A 6,318-nucleotide genomic window follows, 5' to 3' on the forward strand; every position below is an offset into this window, starting at 1 on the left:
GGGAAGTAGAATCAGACGGCCTGCCGTCTTGGAGCCCACCGATCCACCTTTTTCGCCCGCCAAAGCCATCTTTTTTTTTTTTTTTTAATTTTTTTTCTTAATGTTTTTATTTATTTTTGAGACAGAGAGAGACAGAGCATGAGCAGGGAAGGAGCAGAGAGAGAGGGAGACACAGAATCGGAAGCAGGCTCCAGGTCTGAGCCATCAGCACAGAGCCCGATGCGGGGCTCGAACTCACAGACTGTGAGATCATGACCTGAGCCGAAGTCGGCCGCTCAACCGACTGAGCCACCCAGGCGCCCCGGCCATCTTTTATTTGAGCGTTTTTCTCGTTAGCGCGAGGCATTCCTGACTCCGTGGGGCAGAGTCCGCACATGGCACGCTGGCCGTGTGTCTGTCCGGACAGACCTGTAGGCCCCACGGCCAGTCCCAGGCACTGCCCACTCCAGGCGTACTCCCTAACCGGCCCCCCAGGTCGGGCCTCTCGGGGCCTCCCCCCAGATCCCCCAGGACACGTCCCGACGGGGGATTCCACCCCGTCTGTCTGGGACGGGGTCTCCAGCTCAAGACAAGCACATCAGCCGTCACCTGGGTCTCCAGGCTGCCAGCCACCTGTTCCCTTCCACGGTCACATGAACCAGTCCGTGAAAGCCGTCTCTCCCCCACCTCTCTCTCCTTCTGTCTCTCCCCCTCTCTTGCTCTCTCTCTGTCTCTGTCTCTCCAGAGAACCTTTGTTAACGCGGCATCCAAAGCCAGAAATCTCCTATTTAGTTGGCTGCAATTGTTTAATTCAAGAGGGACGCACTAGGTTTGCCTGGTGGAGGGGTGGGGGCAGGGAACCTGGGGATTTGAACGCGTACCTTTCAAATTTCCCTCTGGTCTGGACTGTTTCAGTCATGTTGCTAAACCACTGACAGCCAACGATTACTTCGGAAGTGCCGCTCGAGCTGCGAAGGAAAGAAACAACTTTGAGAGCTAATTCGCTCTCCCACACGTACGCACGCTCATGTGCACACTGGTGGCACACAGCTGAATTTAGATTGGAGAAATATTTTCTGATAGAAGTCAAGCTTGGGAAAAGGAACGCACCCGGCCATGTGTGGAGGCATGGTATTAATAATTAAGCCACGCGATCATTACCTCAGGATATTATTTCTTAAATATCTCTTGCAAAGGCAATATGATTACATATGAATGATATCAATTTTCCACCAACAAAAAAATCTGCAGAAATAGGAATTGAATTACACTGTCCAATTTGCTGTAAAGTTCACTGTATGTGAAGAAATTAATCAAAGGTACCACCACCCATTTTTATGGGAACATAAAATGATGTGAACTTCCATTTTTAATAAAGATGCATAGCACTTTTATGAAGACTCACTAATAACACTGTGATGAACTGAAAAGCTACTGATATATTAAGAATGAAAATTTTGAGGAGTGTATTTACTGAGACTTTTTCGCGGCAGGCCGTATTTCTCCGAAGCCTCTATCGGAATCGTTGTAAAACAGAGGCAAAATTTCCAGGTGGAGCACGGCGTGTGCCCTGTGCAAGTCTGTCTTCAAGGTGAGGACACGCTCCTGGCACCCGGGAGTCTGGAGAGGTGTCCAGGCGTGGCGTGGGGGGCGGGGGTGCAGGAGCAGGCGGGGACATACCTGCTTTCCCCTTCACCTCTTCAGCCTTCAGAGAATCAGCAACGCACCATGACTTTCTCAGGGAGCCCTTTTCTGGAACAGAACCCCCGGGAGACCAGGGGCGGGAGCTTGTGGGTTTAAGCCTCCCATCCTGGTGTCTCACTGCTTCAGCCCCGGGTAGGATGGGCTCACCTCTGTCCCCGAGCCCAGAACTGTGGCTGCAGACACAGTACCTGCAAGACGCCTGGCAACCTGCATTTCTTCGCCGTGGTTAATGAATTCCCTAGTACTCACCGACTTTGGGCAGATCCACACGGCCTGCATTTGCAGTTAATGGATACTCATGGTTCAAACACTAGGAAACGGACGCTGGTATTCGCCCTAACACTTTGTTGTGAGCATCTTTCCAGGCCGTTGACATTTTACAAACGTGTTTTTTTCCACGCGCTTAAACGTAGCACGTACAGGTTCACGTAGTCTGGTGAGCCCCTCCGTGGATAGGTATTCAGGTCGTTTCTGGTTGTTCACGTTTGTAACTGCTACGCAGTGAGCGCCCTGTGCGAAGAGCCTTCCTCCGACCGGATTATGCAATAGTCTTTTCGAGACCAGAGCGGGTTGGGGCGAGCGGGGAGGAGCCTGCCTGGGGAGCAGCCCGCTGTCCACATCTGGAGACACCTGTTCCCAGCTGCCAGCCCCCAGGGCTTGGTGGCGTGGCGGGGCGGGGGGCAGAGGGGGTCTGTCTGGGTTCCATGGCCCCGGGGAATCTGGCGCCTCCCTGACTCTCGTGTCACCGGTTCCGGTGCGCAAGAGTAACATCTGCTCCCAGGGCCATCCTGAGGGGCGGTCACCCCATCTACCAGGCACGTCTGCATCCCGGGACAGCGTCGAGGCAGGTAGAGCCAGACCACGTGGGACTCAGGAGACCTCGCACACTGGCTGCACGCCCTCGTTACAGGTGGGCAGAGTGAGGCACAGAGAGGCTGGTTAGTGGCAGCAGCGGGACTCAGACCAGGTCTTGTCCCCTGTTGCCGTTTGCCCCCATGGGCTTGCTCACCTGCTTGTGCTCTGTATTTCCCGGGTGCCAGCTCAGTGCACCCCAGCTTCCTCGAAGGCAGCTCGTCGCCGGAGGTTCCCCTGGGCCCAGACTCTCTTCCTCTTTCCTCGTCCCCCGTCCGGACCCTGCCTTAGCTTTCTTCCATCTCTGGACACGTGGTTTCCCTTCCCTCCTGAGCACGTGTGCACTCTCTCTGTGTCTCTGTCTCTGTGTGTGTCTCTCTCTCCACTTCTATCTCTCTGTCTCTGTATAGCTCTGCGTGTCTCTGTCAGTCTGTTTCTGTCTCTGTGTGTCCCTGTCAGTCTGTCCCTATTTGTCTCTGTCTCTCTGTTCCCCCCCCACCCCGGTCTGTCTGTCTCCGTCTGTTTCTCTGTCCTCTGTTTCTATCTCTCTGTCTCTGTCTCTCACCCACACATTTCTTGCCTAGGAAATTGCCTCCGCCTGAAGGCGTCTTCCTCCCACGGTGCCCCAGGCCTCGTGCACACGACAAACTCCTCCTCACTTCACCTTCAAATGTCTCCCCCTCTGGGAATCTTCCCTAACCTTTCCAGACAGAGGTAAACGCTGTCTCCTTGGGGCCCGTGGTGCACCCGGGCCGTCTGTCTCCCGCACCCACCAGGCCGTGGGACCCCACGGGATCCGGGCTCGGCGCTGTCTCCGGGTTAGCACAGGGTCTGGCACGAAACAGCGTCAGGTGCGGGCTTGGTGAACAATGGGCTTGAACAAAGACATTCTCAAAGGGAGGCTGACTGCTCCAGGCTGAGTCACGAGCAGCCACGTAGACCACAACCGAATCCACGGCATACCTCCAAGTTCTTTGGGATGTTTGGGCGCCAGTATGGGTCCTGTGAGGTAGGAGACCTTGAACAGGACGCTCGCCTCTGACTCACAGTCTGCCTTTCTGTGAAATGGGAATAATGCCCACCATGGAGCAGTGGTTCGACAGAATGGCGAGTAAGTATCTATACAGGATAGAGCTCACTGCACTCTACTTACTACTACCGTTGCCAGCATTTACTAGATCATTCTTGTGATGCACAGAATAATGTGTCCCCAAAGATGCCGCATCTGAATGCCCAGCACCCGTGAATACGTTACCTGATGCGCAAAGAGGATTTTGAGGTTGTGGTTGGGATCCTGTGATGGAGAGAGAAGCCTGAAGACTTGATGTGATCACAGGGGCTTTCAAAGCAGGGCGGGAGATCGAAGACAGCGGACATGACCACAGAAGCAAAATCAAGAAGAGAGAACACGGGGGTTGGAGTCACCGACCAGCGAGTGCAGGAAGCCTCCAGAAGCTGGAAAGGCAAGGGACCGGACTCTCCGCTGAACCTCCCGAACAAACACTGCCGTGCAAGCCAGTCTGGGGCCTCTGACCTCCGGAAGTGGAAAACAGTAAGTCTGTGTTATTTCAGCCACTTAGTTTGGGGCAATTTGTTACAACAGCCCCAGGAAACTTCCGTGGCTCTCCGGACCAAAGACGGTGGATGGATGTCCATGGCCCATGGGCGGAGCTCCAATCTGCTTAACGGAGCGTGAGGAAGTCCCACCCGCCTCCGGAGGGCCTGGCCTTCCCCAAACCACCAGCATCTCTCCGGGTGCGATGGGAAGGAAGGCCTGGTCTGACAACTGTGTGACTTTGGGGAAAGAATGTCTGCAGTCGGGGCCCCCAGAAATCCAGAAGAGTGAGGCCCGCTCTACCACCAGCCAGTGGCCAGTGGCTCACCCGCCCGGATGACACCAGGCCACTCCCTGCACCTGGGCCCAGGTGAGCCGCCCGGCAGGTGCCTGCAGTCTCCCCACCAGCTTCCCTGCACACGGGGCCTCCCCTGGCACGGGCCCCCGGGGGACCCACCTGCCACAGCACTGAAGGGGACCGTCACGCCGAGCCCTGCTTCTCAGGATCACACACCCGGGAGGACATCGGCCCTGCCTCCTCCCACGTCCGGGCGACCCCTAGTACCCAGCAGGGCCCGTCCATGCTTTTCATGGGAACAAATGACCTCTCGTAGACGTGGTGAGTGGTTAGCTGGGTGGGTGAATGATTTACCTCCTCCAGGGGTGAACACACTTTGCCTTCCCACATTTCTGGAATTACCACAGTTTCCCACAGGCGCATACTAATTTCATAATACCCATGATCAAAATAAGAACTTTCTTTAAAACGACCAGGTTGGGGCGCCTGGGTGGCTCAGTCGGTTAAACGTCCGACTTCGGCTCAGGTCATGATCTCACGGTCCGTGAGTTCGAGCCCCGCATCGGCCTCTGTGCTGACAGCTCAGAGCCTGGAGCCCGTTTCAGATTCTGTGTCTCCCTCTCTCTCTGACCCTCCCCTGTTCATGCTCTGTCTCTCTCTGTCTCAAAAATAAACGTTAAAAAAAAATTTTTTAAAACGACCAGGTAAACAGCAAGCCTTCGATGACTCATCAACAATGGCCTTAAAAAAAAAAAAAAAAAGAAAGAAAGAAATAGCTTGAATCCCTAGGCCCACGCACCCACAAGTCAGTCAGTTTCTTCCCAAACGGGAGAAAATGGTTAAAAAGCTCACAGCTATGCTATAAATGGAAGAAACCTGCACAATTTAAATTAATGATTTATTCCTTTAAAGACAGTGTGGGATCTATCACCGGCGTGATAAGCGGCCGAGTGTCCCCTATCTGCATATAGCCGGGCAGCGCAACAATATCTGGCAGGGAATATGGGGGGGAATCAATTTTTTTTTTTGCTACTTTCAGGCATATCTCCTGAGTCTGAGATATGTCTGCCTTGTTTTTCAAATATTGCCGCAAGTGATTCAGCCCCCCTCTCGGGGAGGTCTGTGCACGGGAGCAGGTTACCTGCGGCGAGCCCACGCTCTCGCGGATCCTGGCCTGTGAGGCAGGTAGGCCTGGCCAAAAGGCAGCACCCCCCCTCGGCGGCACAGGGCCCGGCTTCGGGGGTGTGATGGTAATTACCATCGATTACCACCACAACAATCACATTTTTATAAAAACACCTCCCCACCAACAGATGATTTTGCTCGTTGCTGTTCTGTTCCTTCTGGCGGTCGCACGCTGCTCCCCCCCCCCCCCCCCCCCCCCCCCCCCCCCCCCCCCCCCCCCCCCCCGTCTCAGGATGTGCCGGGGAGCTGTGGGGGGGGGGGATGGGAGGGGGGAGGCGGGGAGGGGGGCGGGGGCAGGTGCTCCTGCAGGGAGGTGCTGCTGCTTCTCCTGGTCGTTTTGGCTGAATCGATAGCACAGCTTTTACATTTTTTTTCTTCTTTCCTTTTTTTAAACAATTTTTTTTTTATTTTTTTGCAAAGCCTTATGTTCATTGGTGAAATGAGCAAAATTTGTCCACCGGTATGGGCTTCAGGAAATCCAAAGCCCCTTCCCTTCCTCGCTTGCCTTTTTTACCAAGTGCCAACGTCAGGTGGATGGGCGACTCAGACCTTGAAGGGTGGGGCCTCTTCAGGGAGAAACGAAGGATACCGGAGGGGAATTGGGTTCATGCCTCCACTTCTCGCGTGGAGCAGGCTTACCTCTCGGGAAGCTCTTTTATTTGCCATTTAGCAGCCCAAAGGCTTGTGACTTCAGCCCTAACAGTGACCAAGACGTTGAGACGTGCTTCGTGCTTCTGCTAAAGTC

The sequence above is a fragment of the Panthera leo genome, chromosome D3 (genome assembly GCF_018350215.1).
Source record: "Panthera leo isolate Ple1 chromosome D3, P.leo_Ple1_pat1.1, whole genome shotgun sequence".
Lineage (NCBI taxonomy): Eukaryota > Metazoa > Chordata > Mammalia > Carnivora > Felidae > Panthera > Panthera leo.